General features: G+C 35.6%; 1 protein-coding gene across 1 annotated transcript in view; it reads right to left on the bottom strand.

The window, feature by feature from the left end:
* The window catches only part of Lca5 (lebercilin LCA5), a 67,576-nt gene extending 48,633 nt beyond the window's left edge, over window positions 1-18,943 (bottom strand). The window contains exon 1 of the mRNA XM_076859986.2: window positions 18,886-18,943. The gene's annotated coding sequence lies outside the window, so the exon portion shown is untranslated. The remainder of the gene's footprint in view (window positions 1-18,885) is intronic.
* Between the last annotated feature and the right edge of the window lie 8,382 nt (window positions 18,944-27,325).

Genomic DNA, 27,325 nt, shown 5'->3' with positions numbered 1-27,325 from the left:
CAACAATATGCTGCCTTCAGGAGACTCATATGATAGGAAAAGACATACACAGACTGAAGGTGAAAGGTTGGGAAAAATCATACCACTCACATGGCCCTCGGAAGCAAGCAGGAGTGGCCATTCTCATATCAAATAAAGTCAACTTCAAACCTAAGGTAATCAAAAGGGATAAAGAAGGACACTATATACTGTTAAAAGGAACCATCCACCATCAAGACATAACAATTATCAATTTGTATGCACGGTTCATAAAACAAACTCTCCTCAAGTTCAAGAGTCAAATAGACCACAACACAATAATTATGGGGAACTTCAACACACCACTCTCGCCATTGGACAGATCCTCTAGACAAAAGCTGAACAAAGAAACTATAAAACTCAATAACGCAATCAATAACCTAGTCTTAACCGACATATATAGAATATATCAACCATCATCAAGTGGATACACATTCTTCTCAGCAGCACATGGATCCTACTCAAAGATAGACCATATATTATGCCATAGGGCGACTCTCAGTACATATAAAAGTGTGGAGATAATACCATGCACCATATCTGACCATAATGGAATGAAACTGGAAATCAATGATAAAAGAAGGAAGGAAAAATCCTGCATCACCTGGAAAATGAACAATATGTTACTGAATGATCAATGGGTTACAGAAGATGTAAAGGAGGAAATCAAAAAATTCCTAGAGATAAACGACAATACAGACACAACATACCAGAATCTATGGGACACAATGAAAGCAGTTTTAAGAGGGAAATTCATTTCCTGGAGTTCATTCCTCAAAAAAAGAAAAAACCAACAAATAAATGAACTCACACTACATCTTAAAACCTTAGAAAAGGAAGAATAAAACAACAGCAAATATAGCAGAAGACAAGAAATAATTAAAATCAGAGCGGAAATCAACGAAATTGAAACAAAAAAAAACCACTGAAAAAATTGATGAAACTAAAAGTTGGTTCTTTGAAAAAATAAATAAGATCGACAGACCCTTAGCCATGCTAACGAAGAGAAGAAGAGAGAGAACGCAAATTACTAACATACGGGATGAAAAAGGCAATATCACAACAGACACTACAGAAATACAGAAGATAATTAAAAAGTATTTTGAAATCCTATATTCCAATAAAATAGAAGATAGTGAAGATATCGATAAATTTCTTAAGTCATGTGATCTGCCCAGATTGAGTCAGGAAGACACACACAATGTAAACAGACCAATAACAAAAGAAGAAATTGAAGAGGCCATCAAAAGACTACCAACTAAGAAAAGCCCGGGACCGGATGGGTATACAGCAGAGTTTTACAAAACCTTCAAAGAAGAATTAATACCAATACTTTTCAAGCTATTTCAAGAAATAGAAAAAGAAGGAGCTCTTCCAAATTCATTCTACGAGGCCAACATCACCCTGATCCCAAAACCAGACAAAGACACTTCAAAGAAAGAAAACTATAGACCAATATCTCTAATGAACTTAGATGCAAAAATTCTCAATAAAATCCTGGCGAATCGAATGCAAAAGCATATCAAAAAAATTGTGCACCATGATCAAGTAGGATTCATCCCTGGGATGCAAGGCTGGTTCAATATACGGAAATCAATAAATGTTATTCACCACATCAATAGACTTAAAGATAAGAACCATATGATCATCTCGATAGATGCAGAAAAAGCATTTGACAAAGTACAGCATCCCTTTATGTTCAAAACACTAGAAAAACTAGAGATAACAGGAACTTACCTCAACATTGTAAAAGCTATATATGCTAAGCCTCAGGCTAACATCATTCTAAATGGAGAAAAACTGAAGGCATTCCCTCTAAAATCTGAAACTAGACAGGGATGCCCTCTCTCACCACTTCTATTCAATTTAGTTCTTGAAGTACTAGCCAGAGCAATTAGACAGACAAAAGAAATTAAAGGCATAAAAATAGGAAAAGAAGAACTTAAATTATCGCTATTTGCGGATGACATGATAATATACTTAACAGACCCAAAAGGGTCTACAAAGAAACTGTTAGAGTCAATAAATGAATTCAGCAAAGTGGCAGGATATAAAATCAACACGCATAAATCAAAGGCATTCCTGTATATCAGCGACAAATCTTCTGAAATGGAAATGAGGAAAACCATTCCAATCACAATATCCTCAAAAAAAATATAATACTTGGGAATCAACCTAACAAAAGAGGTGAAAGACTTATACAATGAAAACTACAGAACCCTAAAGAGAAAGATAGAAGAAGATCTTAGAAGATGGAAAAATGTACCCTGTTCATGGATAAGCAGAACTAATATTATCAAAATGGCGATATTACCCAAAGTTCTCTACGGGTTTAATGCGATGCCAATCAAAATCCCAACGGCAATTCTTGTAGAAATAGATAAAGCAATCATGAAATTCATATGGAATAACAAAAGACCCAGAATAGCAAAACAATGCTAAGCAGGAAGTGTGAATCTAGAGGTATAGCGATACCAGAGTTCAAACTATACTACAGAGCAATAGTAACAAAAACAGCGTGGTACTGGTACCAAAACAGGCAGGTGGATCAATGGTACAGAATAGAGGACACAGAAACCAATCCACAAAATTAAAAATTTCTTATATTTGATAAAGGGGCTAAAAACATGCAATGGAAGAAGGATAGCATCTTCAACAAATGGTGCTGGGAAAACTGGAAATCCATATGCAACAAAATGAAACTGAATCCCTTTCTCTCGCCATGCACAAAAGTTAACTCAAAATGGATCAAGGAGCTTGATATCAAAGCAGAGACCCTGCACCTGGTAGAAGAAAAAGTTGGCTCCGATCTACATATTGTGGGGTCAGGCTCCAAATTCCTTAATAGGACGCCATAGCCCAAGAGTTAATAACAAGAATAAATAAATGGGACTTACTTAAACTAAAAAGTTTTTTCTCAGCAAGAGAAACAATAAGAGAAGTAAATAGGGAGCCTACATCCTGGGAACAAATCTTTACTCCTCACACTTCAGATAGAGCCCTAATTTCCAGAATATACAAAGAACTCAAAAAATTAAACTATAAGATAACAAATAACCCAATCAACAAATGGGCCAAGGACCTGAACAGACACTTCTCAGAAGAAGACATACAATCAATTAATAAGTACATGAAAAAATGCTCACCTTCTCTAGCAGTCAGAGAAATGCAAATCAAAACCACCCTAAGATACCATCTCACTCCAGTAAGATTGGCAGCCATTAGGAAGTCAAACAACAATAAGTGCTGGCGAGGGTGTGGGGAAAAGGGTACACTTGTACATTGCTGGTGGGACTGCAAATTGGTGCGGCCAATATGGAAAGCAGTATGGAGATTCCTGGGAAAGCTGGGAATGGAACCACCATTTGACCCAGCTATCGCCCTCCTCGGTCTATTCCCTGAGGACCTTAAAAGAGCATACTATAGGGATACTGCCACATCAATGATCATAGCAGCACAATTCACAATAGCTAGACTGTGGAACCAACTTAGATGTCCTTCAATAGATGAATGGATAAAAAAAAATGTGGCATCTATACACAATGGAGTATTATGAAGCACTAAAAAATGACAAAATCATGGAATTTGCAGGGAAATGGATGGCATTAGAGCAGATTATGCTAAGTGAAGCTAGCCAATCCTTAAAAAACAAATGCCAAATGTCTTCTTTGATTTAAGGAGAGCAACTAAGAACTGAACAGGGGGAAAGAGCATGAGGAAAAGATTAACATTAAACTGAGACGAGTGATGGGAGGGAAAGGGAAAGAGAAGGGAAACTGCATGGAAACGGAAGGAAACCCTCATCGTTATACGAAATCACATATATGAGGTTGTGAGGGGAAAGGGGGAGGAAGGGAGAGAACGGAACAACAACAGATGAGGTAGAGAGGGAAGATGGAAGGGGAGGGGAGGGGGGATAGTAGGGAATAGGAAAGTCAGCAGGATACAACAGTCACTAATATGGCATTACGTAAACATTGTGAATGTGTAACTGATGTGATTCTGCAATTTGTATTTGGGGTAAAAATGGAAATGCATAACTCACTTGAATCAAATGTATGAAAGATGAAAAATATAAAAAAAAAATTCTTAGAGATAAATGAAAACACAGACACAACATATCGGAATCTATGGGACACATTGAAAGCAGTTCTAAGAGGAAAATTTATTGCTTGGAGTTCATTCCTTAAAAAAACAAAAAACCAACAAATAAATGATCTAATACTTCATTTCAAAATCCTAGAAAAAGAAGAGCAAAACAACAGCAAAAGAAGTAGAAGGCAAGAAATAATTAAAATCAGAGCTGAAATCAATGAAATCGAAACAAAAGAAACAATTGAAAAAATTGACAAAACTAAAAGTTGGTTCTTTGAAAAAATAAAATCGACAGAACCTTAGCCACTCTAACGAAGAGAAGAAGAGAGAGAACTCAAATTACTAGCATACGGGATGAAAAAGGCAATATCACAAATGACACTTCAGAATTACAGAAGATTATTAGAAATTATTTTGAATCCTTATACTCCAATAAAATAGAAGATAGTGAAGGCATCGATAAATTTCTTAAGTCATATGATCTGCCCAGATTGAGTCAGGAGGATATTGACAACCTAAACACACCAATATCAATTGAGGAAATAGTTGGTAGTCTTTTGATGGTTTCTTCTAAGAAAAGCCCAGGACCGGATGGGTATACAGCAGAGTTTTACAAAACCTTTAAAGAGGAACTAATACCAATACTTTTCAAGCTATTTCAGGAAATAGAAAAAGAGGGAGAACTTCCAAATTCATTCTACGAGGCCAACATCACCCTGATTCCTAAACCAGACAAAGACACTTCAAAGAAAGAAAACTACAGACCAATATCTCTAATGAACCTAGATGCAAAAATCCTCAATAAAATTCTGGCGAACCGGATACAAAAACATATCAAAAAAACTGTGCACCATGATCACGTAGGATTTATCCCTGGGATGCAAGGTTGGATCAATATACGGAAATCAATAAATGTTATTCACCACATCAATAGGCTTAAAAATAAGAACCATATGATCATCTCGATAGATGTGGAAAAAGCATTCAACAAAGTACAGCATCCCTTTATGTTCAAAACTCTAGAAAAACTAGGGATAACAGGAACATACCTCAATATTGTAAAAGCAATCTATGCTAAGCCTCAGGCTAGCATCATTCTGAATGGAGAAAACTTGAAGGCATTCCCTCTAAAATCTGGAACAAGACACGGATGCCCTCTCTCACCACTTCTGTTCAACATAGTTCTCGAATCACTGGCCAGAGCAATTAGATAAAAGAAATTAAAGGCATAAAAATAGGAAAAGAAGAACTCAAATTATCACTATTTGCAGATGACATGATTCTATACCTAGCAGACCCAAAAGGGTCTACAAAGAAACTATTAGAGCTAATAAATGAATTCAGCAAAGTGGCAGGATATAAAATCAACACGCATAAATCAAAGGCATTCCTATATATCAGCGACAAATCCTCTGAAATGGAAATGAGGACAACCACTCCATTCACAATATCCTCAAAAAAAATATAATACTTGGGAATCAACCTAACAAAAGAGGTGAAAGACTTATACAATGAAAACTACAGAACCCTAAAGAGAGAAATAGAAGAAGATCTTAGAAGATGGAAAAATATACCCTGTTCATGGATAGGTAGAACTAACATCATCAAAATGGCGATATTACCAAAAGTTCTCTATAGGTTTAATGAAATGCCAATCAAAATCCCAACGGCATTTCTTGTAGAAATAGAGAAAGCAATCATGAAATTCATATGGAAACATAAAAGACCCAGAATAGCAAAAACAATGCTAAGCAGGAAGTGTGAATCAGGCGGTATAGCTATACCAGACTTCAAACTATACTACAGAGCAATAGTAACAAAAACAGCATGGTACTGGTACCAAAACAGGCGGGTGGACCAATGGTACAGAATAGAGGACACAGAAACCAATCCACAAAATTACAACTATCTTATATTTGATAAAGGGGCTAAAAGCATGCAATGGAGGAAGGATAGCATCTTCAACAAATGGTGCTGGGAAAACTGGAAATCCATATGCAACAAAATGAAATTGAATCCCTTTCTCTCACCATGCACAAAAGTTAACTCAAAGTGGATCAAGGAACTGGATATCAAATCAGAGACATGGCGTCTGATAGAAGAAAAAGTTGGCTATGATCTACATACTGTGGGTCGGGCTCCAAATTCCTCAATAGGACACCCATAGCACAAGAGTTAATAACTAGAATCAACAAATGGGACTTACTCAAACTAAAAATTTTTTCTCAGCAAAAGAAACAATAAGAGAGGTAAATAGGGAGCCTACGTCCTGGGAACAAATCTTTACTCCTCACACTTCAGACAGAGCCCTAATATCCAGAATATACAAAGAACTCAAAAAATTAGACAATAAGATAATAAATAACCCAATCAACAAATGGGCCAAGGACCTGAACAGACATTTCTCAGAGGAGGACATACAATCAATCAACAAGTACATGAAAAAATGCTCACCATCTCTAGCAGTCAGAGAAATGCAAATCAAAACCACCCTAAGATACCATCTCACTCCAGTAAGATTGGCAGCCATTAGGAAGTCAAACAACAACAAGTGCTGGCGAGGATGTGGGGAAAGGGGTTCACTTGTACATTGCTGGTGGGACTGCAAATTGGTGCGGCCAATATGGAAAGCAGTATGGAGATTTCTTGGAAAGCTCGGAATGGAACCACCATTTGACCCAGCTATTCCCCTACTCGGTGTATTCCCTAAAGACCTAAAAAGAGCACACTATAGAGACACTGCTACATCCATGTTCATAGCAGCACAATTCACAATAGCAAGACTGTGGAACCAACCTAGATGCCCTTCAATAGACGAATGGATAAAAAAAAAATGTGGCATTTATACACAATGGAGTATTACTCTGCATTAAAAAATGACAAAATCATAGAATTTGCAGGGAAATGGATGGCATTAGAGCAGATTATGCTAAGTGAAGCTAGCCAATCCCTTAAAAACAAATGCCAAATGTCTTCTTTGATATAAGGAGAGTAACTAAGAACAGAGTAGGGACGAAGAGCATGAGAAGAAGATGAACATTAAACAGGGATGAGAGGTGGGAGGGAAAGGGAGAGAGAAGGGAAATTGCATGGAAATGGAAGGAGACCCTCAGGGGTATACAAAATTACATACAAGAGGAAGTGAGGGGAAAGGGGGAAAAATATAAGGGGGAGAAATGAATTACAGTAGAGGGGGTAGAGAGAGAAGAGGGGAGGGGAGGGGGGCAGGGGGGATAGTAGAGGATAGGAAAGGAAGCAGAATACAACAGACACTAGTATGGCAATATGTAAATCAATGGATGTGCAACTGATGTGATTCTGCAATCTGTATACGGGGTAAAAATGGGAGTTCATATCCCACTTGAATCAAAGTGTGAAATATGATATATCAAGAACTATGTAATGTTTTGAACAACCAACAATAAAAATTAATTTAAAAAAAAAAAAGAAAAGTTCATATAAGTCAGATAAAAATTCAGTTGAAAGTCTTACGAACAGACCGGATCAAGCAGAAAAAAGACTATCGGAGATATTAAGACAAGCCTGATATTACATTAAGATAGAAATAAGGGGAAAAAAAAGAATGAACAAAACAAAAAATCTCTGGGACACCATTAAAAGACCAAGCATCCACACAACAGGTATACCCACGGGAGAAGAGCTACAGGTTAAAGGCATAGAAAAACCTATTCAATGAAATAAAAGCAGAAAATTTCCCAACTCTTGGGAGAGACACAGACATCTAGGTATGAAGGCACTTGGAACTGCATATATACATGACCAGAAAGAATCTCTCACAATACAGTTACTATGCCAAAAGTTCAGTATGAAGAAATAAAATAAAAATCTTCAAGAGAAAAGTACCAAGGCACATTTAAAGACAAACCCATTAAACAAACACAAATTTCTTAGTAGAAATTCTGTAGGCCAGGAGAGTATGGGATGAGGTATTATGAATTCTGAAAGAAAACAAGTGCCAATCAAGAGTTTATAGTCAGCAAGATTATCTATCTTTCAGAATCAAAGGATTAATAAGGACTTTCCAAGATAAGCCTAAACTAAGGGAATTTATGACAAGACCAGCCTTAGATAACAGCAAATCCTACACTCAGAAAATAAAGATAAATATAATCACAGAGTATAGGAAAGGATAAATATAACCAGAACATCAGACATGCAAATGAAACAGGAAAGATTAAAACTTATCAATATAGTACACTATCAAACTTCTAAAGAGAAAAAAATGAACATACAATATTTAAAACAACCACAAGAAAAACAATAAAATGACAACAAGTACATACCTTTCAATAATAACCCTGAATATAAGTGGCCTTAATTCTCTAATTAAAAGATGCAGATTTGTTGAGTAGATTAAAAAACAAGACCAAACAATAAATTCACCTCTTCTGCAAAGACATACACAGACTGAAAGTGAAAGACTAGAAAATAAAATCCGAAGCAAATGAAATCCAAAAGCAAGCAGGAGTAGCTATTTTTATATCTAATAAAATACACTTTAGGACAAAATTAAATGAGACAAAGTTGTTACATGTTAATCAATGGAATAATTCATCAAGAAGATATAATGATTATAAATACACATGCACCAAACATTAGAGCACCTAATTTCATATATCAAACACTACATAAATGAACAAATTGTTCCCAATACAACAGTGGTTAACTTCAATACCCTAGTCTTATTAACAGATCATCCAGACAAAAAAATCAACAAAGAAACATCAGAGATAAATTATACTATAAGTAAACTGGACTTTAAAAAAATCTACAGAACATTCCATCCAATAGCTACCAAATATACATTCTTTTCATTAGTACATTTAACACTGCCCCCAATAGAACATATATTAGCTCACAAAGCAAGTCTTAACAAATTCAAAAACCTGAAACAAATAATTTCTGCATCTTATCTGATTACAATGGAATTAAACTAGAAATCAACACCAAGAGAAACTATAGAAATGATACAATACATAGAGACTAAACACACTATTAAATGAACATTGAGTCATTTAAGAAATCAGAGGGGAAATTTAAATACCTCTTGAATCAAATCAAAATGGAAACCCAACAATTCAAAACATGTGGAATACAGAGAAAGGAGTATCAAGAAGAAAGTTCATAGTGATGAATGCTTTAGTGGAAAAAAAACCAGAGACTTCAGATAAATAACTTAGTAATGAATTTCAAGGTCTTAAGAATACACTAAAGCCAAAATCAGTAGAAGGGAAGAAATAATAAAGATCAGAGAAAGAATAAATAAAATAGAGGCCAAAAGAGCAATACAAAGGATCAATGAAATAGAGTTGGTTCTTTCAAAAGACAAACAAAATTGACAAACCTTTGGCAAAACTAACCAAAAGAAAAAAGGATATCTAAATAAATAAAATCAGAGGTTAAAAAAAGAAAATAGTATTACAGACACCACTGAAACTCAAAAGATCATTAGGGAATATTGTTAAAAAAACAAACAAACAAAAAAAAACTGTATGCTAAAAAAACTAGAAAATCCAGAGAAAACAGACACATTTCTGGATACATATGATCTACAAAAATTGAACCAAGAGTGAACCACAATTGAACCACACACACACACACACATATGTATATATATTTAAGTATACATATATATACATATATGTGTATATATATATACATACATATATATATAAATTAAGTATACCAATAGCTAATAAGATTGAGTCATTAAAAAAAAGTCTCCTAATGAAGAAAAGCCCAGGACCCAATGAATTCACTGCTAAATCTCATCGGATTTTTAAAAAACAGCAATGTTTCTCAAACTATCCATAAAATGAAGAAAGGAATCCTTTGTAAACTCATTCTCTGAAGCCAGTATTACCTGCTACCAAAACCTTGTAAGGACATAAATAAATAAATAAAACGACACACCAGGGGCTGGGGTTGTGGCTCAGTGGAACAATCATGGGGCACGTGTAAGGCCCTGGGTTTGATCCTCTGTGGGGACAAGTGCATGGAGTGCTGCATACCTGGCATACGTTAGGGGCTCTGAGTGGTAGGCCACTCCCCTCATGCTAGGCGTGTGAGTGGCAGGCTGCTTACCCCGAAGGCACATTATCATATCATTATAATTAATTATATTACCACGAAGGCACAGCCCTGGAGGTGAGGCCATGTGTTGAAGTTCCTGTGCTTGCTCTACAGCCCACTCCTTAGCTGTTAGCAGAAATTGCATTGGTGGCTGCCTATAATCTGCTTAACTACTACCTGAGTATATATACATGATAACTGTGCAGTAAAATCAGACCTGCTTCCTGCTTGGTCTCCAGAAGTCTTGATTAGGGACTCTGCAGCCACACTGTCCTCTACTTTGTTCCACAGACCTCCGCTGGACGAGAGCGAGCCTCACAATCCTCAACACCCCAGAAAAATAAATAAATAAAATAAAGGTATTGTGTCTAACTACAACTAAAAAAAAAAAAAAAAAAAAAGGAAAAAAAAACTAGAGACCAACATCTCTGATGAACACAGATATAAAACTTCTCAATAAAATACTTACAAATAGAATTCAATAGCACATACCAAAAAGATCATATATGCCATGATCAACTTGGTTTCATTCTAGAGATGCAATGATGGTTCAACATATTATTCAATAAACATAATAGAGCACATAAAGAGAATGAAGGGAAAATATCACTTGATGATATCATTTGAAGAAAAATCTCAATTGGCATCATTTCAAAGGCAGAAATAGTCTTTAACAGAACAATACATTCCTCCACGGTAAAACACCTGAATGAAGTAGGTATAGAAGGATCAAACCTCAATATAATTAATGATATATATGACAAAGTCATAGCCAAAATCATACTGAATGGGGAAAAACTAAAAGCATTTCCTCTAAGATCAGGATCAAGACAAGGGTACCCACTCTTACCACTCTTCTTCAATATAGTACTGGAAATTTAGACTAAGCAATCACTAACAGAAAGAAAGAAAATGCATATAAATAGGAAAGGAAGTCAAATAATCCCAGTTTACTGAAATGATTCTATATGTAGAAAAATCTTAAACGCTTTACCAAAAGACTTTTAGAACTAATAAAGTCAGTAAAATAGTGATATAAAATCAACACAAAACATCAGCAGCTTTTCTATACATCAATAATGAACTCACTGAGAAAGAAATCAGGCAAGTAAATCATTCACAACAGTTACAAAACAATAATAATAATAATATTACATTATTACATATGTGTGTGCATTTATGTGTATATACATGTGTAAATATATATTATATGGAAACTAAATAAAAGATAACTTGAAAATAGAGGCAATTTAGGTACTAGGAAGGGTACTCGTAGGAGGGGAGTGAGTAGAGAATATGACAGAAGGTAGAAGGGAAGGTGGACATGATCAATGCACTGTTATACACGTGTATGGAAATGCCATACAGAAACTCATTAATTTGGAAAATAAATGTGTTAATAAAATATAATTTTGCGTTTATTATTTATACATCATTTATATGTGAAATATAATACAAAAATAAAATTTAGCACTCTATTAAAAATTAAAAGTAAGTTAATGGAAAAAATAAGTCATTCTGTTCATATTTGCATAACAGAAGATTTATTCCATCTAAATCAGAGCAGTTTTTAATGTCAATGGGAAGAATCCCATTATCCCATTATCCAAGAATCCCATTATCCAAGTCCCATTCCCTAAGAAAGGCATTTTAATGGCTTATACTTTTATGCTTACAGTAATTTCCCCTTCATCAATGGTTTTGTTTTCCACAGTTTCAGTTACCCATGGTCAACTGGGTCTAAAAATATTAAGCAGCAAATTCAAGAAATAAATAATTCATATGTTCTAAATATTGTTGATTATTCAAGATTGTGGATTAGAGGAAGGCTGCATTTCCATTTGCTCCATGGACTGGGATTCAAGTAGTAGGAGTACTACTTCTTATCGAGGCTGGTGAAAACAGAAATTCACTGAAATTCAATACTGGATATCAGAGTATCTTAGAGACTCAGAAATTTGCATGCATTGAACAAAGTACAAGAAAGAGTACATTGGAACCAAGCTGGTTACAGTGGTGATGGCAGCACTGGGTCACTACTGAGGGGAGGGATAACAAACACAACAAACATGGGATGAAAAAACCTGTAGATAGAAAAGAAAAGTGGCCTGAATATAGCAGATTTAGAGGCTGCACAGCAAATGGTATTTAAAAAGTGCTCTGGGTTTCTTAACTGGCAAGCAAAGAACTGAAGCCGGGAGCCATCTTGAGGAGGCCATACTGCAGTTTGCTGCTGCAAAAGCCCAGGAAATCAAAGCAAATATTGCCATACTTTCCCAGCAAGTGCCTACATGATTGAAACAGGCACAGAGAAGATTGTACCTAGGGGAATTCAAATCACAGATACAGAGGGGAGTACAACTTACTTTGCTTTTGAGTCAAGCAGCTCATGTGACCTGCTGAAAATGGTCAAGAAACTGAACAGGTGGGCATGGAAACATTTTGGGACTAAGCCTGGAAAACTGTATTCACTGATGTAGACTATGGCTTCCCTACCCTTTGAGTAGAATTCTTAGGAGATTTCCAGCAGAGATCAGGGTTTGCCTAGCCTTAGGGACAGAGCAGACACCACGACCCAATGAAGTCCCAGAGGCCTGATTACTGCTATACTCCAGGCACTGAAATTCCCCACTTAGAAATCCACCAGCAGTTTCTACCCTGCAAGTACACTGATTTGGTCTGTCTAGACAAAACTCCAATTGACACTACTTTCCATTCCATCCTACCTTCCCTGGTGAGAAGGGAAGCTAAGAGTGATTTCGACTAGCCTCAGTTATAGGCCACTGCAGATGACAGCTCAGTGAGCAACACAATAAGAGGAAGGGTTTAACAACCCCAGCCCTTGCTTTAAGTGGTATATAGCCCAAGACAAAATGAAAAGAAGGGGGCTGGGGATATAGCTCAGTTGGAAGTGTGCTTGCCTCACATATACAAGTCACTGGGTTCAATCCCCAGCACCACAAAAAAAAAAAAAAAAAAAAGAAAAGAAAAGAAAGAAAAGAAGGGCAGTTGAGCATAGGCAGTTACTATTCATCCTTGTTAACACTTTCAACCACCTCAATGGATACAATTCTTTCATATTTCATTAAGAATCTTGTGTGTGTGTTCTTACTGTACAGATTGATTCATGAATATATGGTTCATGGATCATACACATATTTGTTTCTTTTCTCATTTTTAGCACTTTTTATTTAAAACTTATTTTTCTTTGTATTGTCTTTTGAGCATTAGAATGTTTGTTTTGTTTTTGTTTCTCTTATTTCTTTCTCTCCTTCTCCCTTAATAGACAAATTCTCTTGTTTTCTATCTTTTACTTGTTTCTTTCATTTTTTTCCTCCTTCTCATTTATAGCAATCCCTTGCTACATCACTTTGCTTTCTCTCTCTTCACATTTTGAACATTCAAGTCAGTACAGGATATGAATGAGAAACTCAAAAAGGAGATAAAAGATACTGAAAAAGAGCCAAACAGAAATCTTAAGAAATGCAAGACAATAAATCAAATAAAAATGTTCAGTTGAAAGTCTCTCTAATGATTGAGCAGATCATGCTAAACACAGAATCTCAACGCTAGAAGACAATGTGACTGGCCTTGAACATTCAGACAGTATTAAAGAAAAGAAAAAAGTAACCAAGACCAGAATATAGAACAACTGGGACAATTATATTAAGAGACCAGGTTAAAGAATCACTGGGATCAAAGAGAGGTATGAGATGCAGACTAATGGAATGGATAACCTTTTTAGTATTTTCAAACCTTGTGAATGAGATGGATATCCAAATACAGAATGCATTAACATCCTAGACAAGATCAAAAAAGAAGTGATTCACAACATAGTATAATTAAAATAAATGCCTAACACAGGAACAAGAATAGAATTTTAAATGCCTCAAGAGAAAAACATCAAGTAACATTAACTTCTTCTCTTTCTTAGCACAAACTCTAAAATCCATAAAGGTTTAGAATGATGTGTTCCAAGTCGTAAAAGAAAATAACTATTAACCAAAATTGCAATATCTAGCAAAGTTATCTTTGAAATAAAAAAGGAAATAAAAACCACCCAAGATAAGCAGAAAACTTTTCATTTTTCATTTAATATGGAAACTTGTATTTTTTTCTGATAATTGACCTCTATTGTTTCCCCTGTTTTGAAACTTCTGCTGGTTAAATAACAGACCTGCTCTCTTCATCTTTTTGATCTATTTTCAAATAATTTTAACTTGGTTTATCCTCATAACCATCATTTTTTAAAAACTGTGCTACTAGACATAGTGGCACACACCTACAACTCCAGTAACTTGGGAGGCAAAGCCAGAAGGATCACAAAATTCAAGGCTAACTTCAGCAACTTAGTAAGACCTTTTCTCAAAATTGAAACTATAAAGGTCTGGAGATGTAGTTCAGTGATAAAGCACTCAAGACCAAGTCCAATGCCCAGTACCAAAATAAATGAATGAATAAGTAAAAATAAAAACTGCGCCAACATTTTCACTTCAAAGAACTCTCCTTTCTGATTTTAAAATAATTACTTTGTTCTTGCTTTATTGAGGCAATATATTTTCATTTATGAGAATAGTAAACATGCACTTTCCTGTTTGTCTCTACTAATTTGAGGATTCTTTTACATAGTGTCAGTTTCTTCTGTTTATCATAGGCTTTTTATTTATACACTATTAATTTTATTTCTTTGAAGAGAATTCTTCATTGGCCATTTGCTTTAGTTAGCTTTTTTGGTGCTGTGACCTTAAAACCTAACACAAACAATTTTAGAGGAGGAAAAGTTTATTTGGAACACAAGGTTTCAGGTCTCAGTCCACAAACCAGCCAGCTCCATTGCTCTGGGTCCTAGGTGAGATGGAACATTACGGCAGAAGAGTGTGGTAGAGGAAAGCAGCTAAAGACATGGCACCTGGAAGCGGAGAGAGAAAGACTACTCCACTCACAGGGACAAAACACATACCCCATGGGCATGACACACCTCCTCCAGCCATACCTATCTGCCTTCAGTTACCACCAGTTAATTCCTACTACATTTACCGTGCTGATTAAGTTAAGGCTCTCATAACTCAATCATCTTACCTCTAAACTTTCTTGCATTGTCTTACCCATGAGTTTTTGAGAGACACCTAATATCTAAACCATAACATTCATATTTAACAAGAATAAACAGAAACACTGTGCATTATTAGCAAGGCTTCTGGATTGGTGCAAAGAATCAGTCATTATATAAGAAACTGCCTAAAAGCTATCTCCAGACACAAATATCCACCATGACAATACTACTATTCCTCTTTATTTTTATTTCCAGAAGAAATAACCTCTGTATATTTTGTAGAAAGAGAGGAGTGAGGAGTCAGGGAGTAGAATAGTAACTGTCACTGCATGGGCTTAGGTGGAAAAGGAGGCACAATTGTTCCTTACAAAGTTTTCATTTATTCCTCCCTTCCAATTTTCAATCATCCTTTCTCTTTGACATTTTAATTCTCAAGATTTTGAGATTTTATTAGATACATCAGACTCTTCCTTTGTTGCCGCTCTCTCTTGATTATTTTTGGACAAAGTTTTCTCTGTTTTTTCCATTATTACTATCTGCCCCTTTCAGAAATATGTTATAATCTCTTGTCCACTATTACGGTATGGATGTGAGATGCCAAAAATTCATGTGTGAGACAATGAAAGAAGCTTCAGGAGAATGACTGGGTCATAGCCTTAACCAAATCAGTGAATTAATCCTTGATGGGATTAACTGGGTGGTAATTGGAGGCAGGTGAGGTATGGCTGGAGGAGGTGGGCATTGGAGCATGGCTTTGAGGTATATATTTGCATCTGGTGAGTGAAATCTCTCTCTGCTTCTTGATCATCATGTGAGCTGCTTCCCTCTGCCACACTCTTCTGCCATGATGTCCTGCCTCACCTCGAGCTCTGAGGAATGAAGCCTGCTGTCTATGGATTGAGATCTCTAAAACTATGAACCCCCAAATAAACTTTTCTCTCTATATAATTGTTTTGGTCAGATCTTTAAGTCACAGCAGCAAAAAAAAAAAAAAAAAAAAGTGGACTAAAACATCTACTGAGAATATTTTGATAGTTCTTCAATGTTTATAGGCTTGTTCTTTTTCTTTATTTATTATGTTAGTGTTATCTCCAAAAAGATAAGAGACCAAGTATATGGTCAGATCTATATCTTTAACAACAAATATAAGTCATTTTTGAGCCAATTATTTCTAAAAATTATTCTTACCCTTTTCAACAACCTGATATAAACCATCAATTTTCCAAAGTTCATGAAGCTACTATTTAATGCATGCACCCATTGGATCAAAAAAAAAAAAAATACTGAAGATAGATGATATTTCAAACAATGAGGAAACCAAGAAGAGCAACATACTGAGGCAGGATCTGACTCTTCCGTAGAAAAAAACACTTTAAAAAACAGTCACGATAAATTATGTATGTATCCTTTACATGCTCCCCCAAAAGATTACATACTAATTACATGAAAATACTTCCCTGGGCTGGGTTTGTAGCTCAGTGATAGAGCACTTGGCTAGCACATGTGAGGTACAGGGTTCGATCCTTAGCGCAACATAAAAATTAAATAAAGGTATTGTGTGCATCTACAACTAAAAATATTTTTTTAAAAAAGGAGAAGAAGAAGAAAAAATAGTCCCTTAATGATAACTGAAGAATAGCCCCAGGAACACTATAGAATATATTCTTATTTTTGTCATGTTTCTGATTACTTAAGTTCTGTTTTGAAATAAGGGGCATTTCTAATCTACATATTTTGTTCATCTCATACTACTTTAAAATTCTTCACAACATTTAATAAACAAATATTCCTCAGAAAATATGGCAACTCAAATAGCTAAGATTTCCTTGAGAATGAAAACTTAAGACAAAAATTCACTGTTAAGAAATCAGTCCTTGTAGAAACATTGTTGCAGGGCTGGCAGAGCTCTCAGAAAAACAACTCAAACAAGCCAATGAAATAGACAAATGAAAGACAAGTTAAAGGAAAAAAGACCCGGAAATTTAGACCAAAAGGGGAGAGGAGGAAACAGATAATGACCAGATAAAGCCACTATTAGAACAATAATTATTAATTTTTCTTACACAGTATAAAGAAATAAAAAACATATTATAGCCTAATAAGATTATATAACAATTGAGCACTAGAAAAGATTCTAGGGAATCACTTCTTTCTTTGCAAAGATTAAGGAAACTGAGGCCCAGAAAAACAAAATGACTTATTCAAGGTCACAAGTACCTTATCTGAGGTCACAAAGCTCACTTAATAAAACATGAAATAAAATATAAGTTTTCCAACTCTTAGATGAGAGACCCAATCCATATTTCAAAAACAACAATCAGATGAGCATTACCTCATCTTTGAAGCCTCCTCCATTTGTATTTATCCTGGTACTCTTTGCCCTCTCAACTTGGTAAAACTGAAGGAGTATTTCTGTTCCTTTTGAAATTTAAAACCTTTTACCATGCACTTTTCTCCACATCAAAAACTCTGCTTTGTACAATTGTACCTTCTCTATATGATTATTCATATTATTCATATACAAAGCAGCTCTAATGAAGCTGATGTTTGACTCCATGTCCTATAATATTTACAACCCAATTTCTCTATTCTAATTTTCCAATTAATTTTTTTGAAAAGTAATCTATAATCTAGAATGTAAACTCCACCTGGTTTTCAACAATTATTTTCTTTGGAACACACACTTGTCAAGTTTTCATGCCCACCACTCCACTGAGATAGCTTTTGCCAAGATCATGAACGAGATTCATCTTCCTAAATCCAATAGTCAATTTTCTATCCTATTCCTACTTGATCTCACAGCAGTGTTTGAACCATTCCCCCTCTTAGCTGTTTGTTACTGTGACAAAAGACCTAAGAAAATCAACACAGAGAAGGAAAGATTTATATAGCTCAGTTTCAGAGGTTTCACTTCACAGTCTGGCTCCATGGCTGTGGGCTTGTGATGAGGCAGAACATTAAGGTAGAGAATATGTGATGGAACAAAACTGCTCACCTCATAGTGGTCAGAGAGCAGAGAGAGAGAGAGGAGCTAAAGTCAAGATATAAGCTTCTAGGACATGACCCCCCATCTAGTGACCTACCTCTCCCAACTAGTCCCCACTTCCTAAAGTTTCCACCTCATCTCAAGAGTCCCACCAGCTAGGGACCAAGCCAACACAGGGGCTTATGAGAGATACTGCAGATTCAACCCATATCACCCTCCCCTTCTTAAAACATTCTCTTTTCTTAGTTTTCATAGCCATCTACTTTTTTGGTTTTCTTACTACCCCACTGTTCCTGTTCTCTAAATGCTAGAATACCCATGGCACCACTCATTGGCCCTCTTTATGTCCACTCTCTCTTAGGTGATCATATCTAAATCTGACTTCCAGACTGATATATCCACCTTCCTATTTGACAAATCATTTCAAATTTACATTTTCAAAACTCAAATGGCCATCTGTCTCCTTTCTACCCCAACTCTTCCCTATCTCATTAAGTAGCATCTCCATCTACTTAATTACTCACGTCACAAATTTAGGATCATGCTGGATTTCTTTTTCCCCTCACATAATATACCAAGTCATCCACAAATCCTGGTGGTTTAATCTCCAAAATATATTCCAGATATGACTATTTCTTACCATTTAAACTGCTAGAGCCCAAGTCTGAGTCATCATCTTTTCTCACTTGCAATTCTGCTATAGCCTCCTGATATCATGCTTTCAAGCTTGAATTTCCAGCCAGTTCTTTGCACAGCAGTCAGAAAATGCAACTTGAAACAGATCAGATAGCACTGTTCTCCTGCTTAATATACTTCAATGGCCTCCGAAGGCCATAAGATTCCTTGAGGTCTACAAATTTTTATAAGATTCAGCACTTCTGCCTCCTCCTCCACCCTTATTTCATGCTACTCCTCCCATCTCCCCTGTCAAGCAAGCTGATCTTCTGTGCTTCCAACATGCCAAGCCTCTGTACATGCTGCACCCTCTACCTAGAATTTCAAAGGTGGCTCCTTCTCTTATTCCTTTTCTCAACACAAATGCTACCTTCTCAAAATCAGCTCCACTTGCATGTCTATTAAACTGAGTTCATTAACTCTATCTATTACTCAGTTTTGTTTTCTTCATAGACCTGTCACCACTACAAATCATCTTACATTTATGATCTTACCACTCCTACTAAATGTGAGACCCATGCAAACAGAAATCATGTCATTATCATTACCATGATAATGACACCACTACGCATTATTTGTGAAAAGAATGTTTATTCCATAATGCTTTTTCAAACAGGATATCAATAGTTTAATTCAATAAAATTTACCTATTTTGTTTTAAAGGAAATGTTAAATTTTCCCTCTTTCAAAATAATTGCCTAAGACATAAATAAATCTCTAAAATTCCTGAGAGAAAAGTTAGTAAATCAAATTTTTGCTCAGAAACTCTGCCATCATTAAGTTGGAATATTTTTTCTGAACTTAAATAATGAGAGACCTAACAGGGATTCAGAATGATAAATTTTAGCTGCATTTATATTAATAATTACTACTTGTCTAATATAATCTAGTTATATTATTAAATGAATTTTTTCTCTGAAAAGAAAAAAATTATCTAGGTTAACAGGTAGCACACTGAAGATTTATACACTGTGTAGTTCTCCAACTAATTAAACCTAATCCACTGTGACCAGGATTGAATCAGTAATTAGTTATTTATCTGTTTTCCCTATTGATGTGTGGCTGAGTGGGGGTTGGGTAATGTAGCTTCTTTTCTAAAAGTGGCCTAGAGTGTTACTACAGCAGTGATACAAAACTGTCAAATCTAATACTTGTCATTTTTTATACCAAAATAAACTCCTTTTAAAAAAAATCTCAAGCAATATAGATTACACCTAACAGGTCAGGAAAATAAAGATTAACAAAACTTCTTTCAGTGCTAGAATGTTTCCTTTATATTCAGTCTCAAATGAAACAAAGTAAACCTACAGTATATAATATCATAATCATATCTCATTTACATGATTCAAAGAAAGGCTTTTGATTTTTTAATTTTTTTTTTTTCATTTTAAGAGAGGAAATAAAGAATTCTTAATACCTTGACATATTCCTATGCTAAGTTTCTTTATATGAAACACTGTTGCCTAGCTACCTTTGCTTTTGGTAAAAGAGCTCACCCAAAAGGCAGCTAGTGAGTAAAATGAAAATAAACTAAAAAAAAAGATACAAACAAGGAGTTCTCTTTCCCCCAAAACAAAAGGAAGTTTCTACAGATGAGATAAAAGTAAAAGCTATATTGCTACATTAAAACTATAACTGCTTATTCTACAAAACTGAAAAGATTAAGAAACAAATAAACCAAGTAAAGTTTTCTCATTTCTTTATTTACATGTTCCTTCATATTTAAAACAATCTTCTTGTCCTACTACATTTATTTTCACAATAAGTACTCTTCCTTAAAAATCAAACTATGTTAAAATAAAACTTTGTAAAACATCTAAAAAATTAAAACTGTGTGTAGATTTTAAGTATGACTTTAAATAGCATCAGTCAGATCATGGTAAATGCTAGATTAAAAATTTAAGGTATTATCAGTTTCTTTTAAGCAGCATTTTGAAATAACGGATCAAATGAAAGCATCTTTGCTGCAGTATGTATTCTTAGAGTTTAGTCAGTCAAATGAAGTCATCACAAAACCTCCCTTCATTCAAACATAAAACATTTGCTTACAACCCAAACTACACATGAAGTGGAAATACCAAATGAGTAAGATGATTCTTCTTCTTCTTTTTCTTTTTTTAGTTATACATGGGCACAATATCTTTGTTTAGTTATTTTTATGTGGTGCTGAGGGTAGAACCTAGTGCCTCATATATGTGAGGCAAGCACTCTGTCACTGAGCCACAACCCCAGCCCTATACTTCTGCTGTCCTCCCATTAAGAAACTCTTGCCAAGAGGAGAAAGATAATGTAACAGAGTATAAGAACTTATGATGTAAAAGGAAGTATAAGCGGCTAAGTAAACACAGAACCAAGATAAGAGGAAAGAAAACTTTGGGAAGCTTTCCACAGGAAATAATACCTAAATTGAGTCTCAGGGTATTAATAGAGGTTATGTATAAATGTAACTTTAGGGGACAGGCTGTAAATTTTAGGGGAATGGGTGTTTAATGAGGTTAGTAAAAGAAAGCAGTAGGTAAGGGAAGACCTTGTTTCTACAAGAGGAAGCAGCATATGCAAAAGTTAAAGGCATAAGGAAACCACAGTGTATTATCAAGCTGCAAATAGTTTACAATTCTGTTGTCCAATACTGTGACTACTAAGCACCTGAAATGTAGCTCATCAGAATTGAGATATGCTGTAAAAGTTAGTAACTTATTACTAATCAATGTCAGTACTCTGTTCCAGGCCACAGAGTAAACAAAAGAGGGATTTAAATTCAGGTGAACAGAACAGTTAAAACAACGTATTCAGGTTCATTCAATATACATAACACAAGGCTGAGTGTCCACTTCAATTAACTTACGCCAAAAGGTATAGTTTTTGCTATCTTCCTTTTATCCCATCCCTGAATGATGTTTTAAAAATTCACAACCTAGACAACAGTGCCTTTCCACTCCAATCATGGTGTAATAACAATAAACCTGTTATCCCTGAGGTACCCAAAGTCTCCCCCTTCTTGGTACCGTCCCTTCTGTACCATCTTGAGTCTCTACAGGCCTCCTGGGTTTTGTTTATTGCTAATAACTTTAGATCCGCTTGCTTCCTTCTCTTCCCGATCCCAACAAATAAACCTGCCTTTTCCAATTCTTTCTCCTCCTAATTTGCCAGTTCCCCATCTGCCTGTCAGCCTCCTCTCCTCCCAACTCTCCCAGCTGCCGAGATTATTCTCTTACGACTTTCTTCTCCCCCAGGTCCCCAAATCCTCCCTCATCCCTAATCCTTTCAAACCCCCTGCTTTAATAATTCCGCTTGCAATCCCATCCTCAAACGTCCGGTGGTCAGCTTCCCCTCCGCCCAACCCGTCTCTCCTCGCACCGGGGCCTACCCTGGTCTCCACGCCCTCCCCAACCCAACCCTCCTCGCCTCCTCAGGAGACCAACGCGGCGTCCCGCCTCCTTGCCTTCCTTCACTGGACCGAATTCCTAGCCGGGACCCCGGCGTCTAGCCGCCAAAGTGCGGGTGCCAGGTTCCTGCGGAAGCTGCGGGTGGGTGCCGGGGTTGCCGGGGTGCGGGAAGTTTGAACACTGGGAAGGGGTAGGGGCGGGGACGGCGGCTCCAGGGTGGCAGCTGTACGGCGACTTCGGCTCCAGGGTAACGGAGGCGGAGGCCCAGACTGCACCGCGGGATTCCCTCAGCCAATGATGCTTCTCGCCGAGTTCCCATTGGCCTCTCTTTCCAGATGGCCTTTTCTATTGGTTTCAGTGAAATTGGAAGGCGGGACGACGAATGCACAGAAGACGGCTATTGGTCGATCACTCTAGCCGTAACAGCGCTCTCGAAGGAGGGTGTTCGCCGCGAAGCTCCTTGCGCTTAAGGGGCGCATCGGTCTGTGCCCCGCAAAGCGCTACTGCGAAGCTTTCCGGGCCCTTTGTGATGGGGGAAGAACGCGGGCGGAGGGGAATAGCATTCGTGAAATGAAATGTAAAATTGGCTTCTGCGTAATTAAAAAGCATTGGAAATAGCATGGTTTTAAATGAGGCAGAAAAAAAATTATAAGTGACTCGTACTTCTCGGTCTCTTTGCTGAAATTCCTGACTTTCAGAAGCATTTGAGGTTGGTGTATTAATGCTCCTGTGGCAAGGTTTGGGCCTTCGTCAATGACGAACATGCCTTAAATTTGGCTTTTTAGGTTGTGAAACAGGTTTGCAGTGGGATGGTTTTTGAAATACACTTGCACACACTGCTTTTTAAAGGAAGTGTACTAAAGTGCATGTTAGTAGCCTAAGACTTGTTCTATGCTGTATTTTCCCCTTTAAACGTCAAGGGTGCTTTAAAAAGCATTAAGTACAGAAGGTAGGAAACAATAAAAAGAAAATCCTCTTAAAGATTTTAAATCTCTCTAAGCCTTCTCATCAAGATGATTTAACCCCATACTCTGCTGCTTTTACAGTTCATTTCTCACTGGATTTTTACCTGCAGAAAATCTAATTCTGGAGTGCAAATGAGTTCTAATCAATCTTCTGACTATTAAATGTGGTAATTAAATATGGTAATTTCTTGCGTCTCCGTTTTTTCCACCTGTGCACTATTTCAGAGATTTCATTTTGCTTCAAGTTATAGACTAACCCACCTAAACAACACTGTAATTAAATCTAGTTTTCGTTATACACAACGTATCTGTAAAAGATGACAATCGACTGTTAGTGAAAATAAAATGAGCAGTCTCTAAAATTGCGCTGAAACATTTTTCATCAGTTTATCTCCTAATACTCTTTGTTAAAATAGCTTGCTGGTTATTATTGACTCTGGTAGTACTGGATAGTTGAATAAATGTCTTAGTGTATTGCTTTTAAAGTAAGTTGCTGGGTGAAATCGAGAAACATACTACATTTATGTGGACAAATGAATGACTATCACGGAGTCAAATAGGGATTGCAGGTACTCAAGGACAACTAAGACTGAAACTAACCATCTATTCAGCGCTTAGAATATTACAGGCTGTGCAATCTCATTCCATCTTCATCCGTGGTTCTAGATAGGTATTGTTAGTCTTTGTTTATACTTGAGAAAACAGATTCAAAATATAGAAGGTGGAGCAGCCGATAAGTAGTAACAGTAGGATACAAACCCAGTCAAATTCAAAATCCATCAGTTTCAAATTTTAGCACCTGAAGTATCTTTTGCCTACAGGTTAAAGGAATTACTGGTAAGCAAGAAAATATCTAAAAGGCCAACCCATTTCCACAAAATCATCTAATTGTAACATATTTCACACATCCTTTTAACATGCAATTTTATTCATCCTATCATATTAAAAATAACAGTGACTTTATCTGATCTTGAAAAAAAATTATAAACTTCCAGAAATTAAAAAAAAACAGTTTATTGAATTAACTTTTAATTATCCCTGAGTATGTGATACCAACTTAAAAAGTTTTTACATGCCAGGTGCACTGGTACACACCTATAATCTCCAGCAGGAGTCTGGGAGTCAGCCTCAGCAATGGCAAGGCATCTCTAAATAAAATACAAAATAGGGCTGGGGATGTGACTCAGTGCCCAGTACCCCTGAGTTCAATCCCTGGTACTCCTCCCCCCTAAAAAAAAAGTTTTTACATGATGTTGTATAGTTTTCATGTAAATCATTTTTTATGGGACTAGAATTTTCTCAGATTATATTATTTGCCATTTCATTTCACTACATTCTACATAAGATTCTTATTTTCATAAAAGAAAAAAGAAAGCTAACAAAACCACATTTTTACATTTCTATCACTTGAAATTATCTTTAACAGGAATGTCTTCTTATTGTTAACAGGCAAAGTAATAAGTAGTTTTTCCACCTATAGACCATCCAGAATTACAAGGACCACAATTTTTAAAGGCAAGACATACTATATATAATATGTTGAAAAGCACACAAATCTAATTATTAAGTTCAGTTGTCCATTTAATACCATTCTTTTTAAAAAAAAAAAAATCAGTGTCAATTTTCTATGTTTCACATAAATGTGATGAATAATAAAATTAAACAATTTAAATCTCACTTTCACTCTTGGTGTGAGATTATTTATTAATAGATTATAGGTAAGTAATAGGTTGTTAGCATATAATATTAACTTTTAAACAGTACTAACATTCCAGGTATATAAAAGAAATTGAATGGATTAGGAAAAATTGAATTGGGTATACAATGCAGTGTAACTGGAGACCTAGAAATTGAACTGTTTTTACAAAAGCAAACTTAGTCTAATTTGACTGTTATTATTTGTCTTTGCAGTATAGAACAATAATGCTATTTGATTATTGTTGTTTAAAAGATAAATTTTTTAAAAGCTTGATGAAATTTTGGAGTTATTTTGTTGGTAAAGAAGTTAAACCATTGAGATTGTTTACTAGTAGTTTTCATATAACTGGATGATAAATCAATAATATATGAATCTCATGATTTTTTTAAATTTGGGGTACTTCTGCTTTTGTCTTACATAAAAAAAACTTGTTTTCAGAATCTGTTTCTCTACAATTACATCTTTAAGTATATTTGCCTATAGATCAAATTCTACCTCCAAAGCAGTAGGAATAACACTAAGGGAAACTATGGCAGTTCTATTTGTATTCACATTTTTAGATTTGAAAGGAAGAATATCAATATTATTTCCTTAGTAAGCAATTGCCTATTTTCACCTGAAAATATTGCACAGGAAATTGTTAAAAGCAATCACTATATTTTTAATTGACAATAAATATGCTAGATTTTTAAAAAGTATTTTTGTTATTTGGTATTATGGCATAATAAAATAGCCAGATATTTCTCTGGTGTAAACAGGAAAATGGCATACCATATTTGCAATGGAAAATTTCTATGTTAGAAGGAAACTTTGGCTCATTCATTAAATACATACTGAAGCACTTATCAGTCACCTTGGGGAATACAGAGATAAAGAATAGAGACATATCTTCAAGCTGTTCAATGTCTAATGAACAAAGAGGAGAAGTCAAACTCTGATTGCAAGTACTGTGTAGTAAGGGTGATTATAAAAGGTATACATAAGGGACTTAGAAGAGATATTCAACTCAGCCTGGTAGGCAGGTAAGCTTCCCAGAAATAACTCTTGAAATGGAGTTTATGTCACATAAAAGCACATCATAAGTGAAGCTGGAAGATACATAAGGTAGAAACAAATTAGTTTATTCCCAGACACTACAGAGTCAGGAAAAATCATTTAGTAAGATGTGATAGGGGAAGAAATAGTGAGGCAAGATGGGAGAGGGGGGTACCTTGGAAGAGAAAGTGGTCATCACTGGGGGGATCCAAAGGGTAAATATTTAAAAGCCTTTTTATGAAGTTTATATTTAGTCCCCAAAGTCATAGGAGCAACAAATGAATTTTTGAACAGATGACTCATATGATTGGGTCTGCATTTTAGACAGATTATCTCAGTGGCATCATGCAGAGTGAGACAAGCAGAAATATCAGCTCAAACCTTAAAAAACTTCACAAAAGGACAGGTAACAGGCAAGAAATGAGGAAGATCTGGATCAAATAATATTGAGCAGGATCTGTTCCTGGCCCAGAGCTTATAGTTCTACATACTCATTTTAATCCTTACTACAACTCCATGATTTATTATTATTATTGTTGTGGTGGTGGTGATTGTTGTTTTTATTATTATTATTATTATTATGTTATTATTTCTTTGTTACAAATGGAACTTGGGACTGAAAGAGGACAAGTGCTTTATTTAATGTCAGGTTACAAAATCAAGGAGTAAGTTTTTAAATTCTTGCCTGATTATAAGACCTGACTTTCAATCACCTACTTTTCAAATTGAAGTTGTAAATCATTAATGAATCATCAAATCAGTTAATAGTTTATAAACACAATTTTTAAATGGATGTAGAATATAACAGATTATACTGTATACAGTAGGGATAAATATCATTTTGTGAAACTTTTTCTTCATAAATACATCTGATATGTATTTTTTAACATTATGGATCAAAGTAAATAACATTTGGAAATAACTTCACTGTGTCATGCTGCAGTCATGGTATGAGAAAAAAGAAAAAAAGGATGTGTTCCACCTGTGTTACAAGACTGGGTAACTGGTTTATATGGGAGAGAGTGAAAGAGAAGCCTAGGTTGACACTAAATTTCTAAGAAACCTGGCGTCCTTCACCAAGGTATTGCAAACAGAAGCGTGAGAGGTAAAGGATGGTAGTAATACGCAATTAGGGGACAATGTTTGAGATATCTATAGGGCATGCAGGTGAAAAATGCAGATGGCATTTTCTTATGAAATTAAACATACAACTCTAACATGACAGTGATTTTACTCCAAATATTTACAGAGAATAAAAACATCAAAAAACACTTGTTCAACAGTGTTTGTAGCAGTTTTATTCATAGTAAACAAAACAGA

The sequence above is a fragment of the Callospermophilus lateralis genome, chromosome 6 (assembly GCF_048772815.1).
Source record: "Callospermophilus lateralis isolate mCalLat2 chromosome 6, mCalLat2.hap1, whole genome shotgun sequence".
NCBI lineage: Eukaryota > Metazoa > Chordata > Mammalia > Rodentia > Sciuridae > Callospermophilus > Callospermophilus lateralis.
Note: the sequence above shows the minus strand (reverse complement) of the source record. Positions and strands in the feature narration are given on the sequence as shown.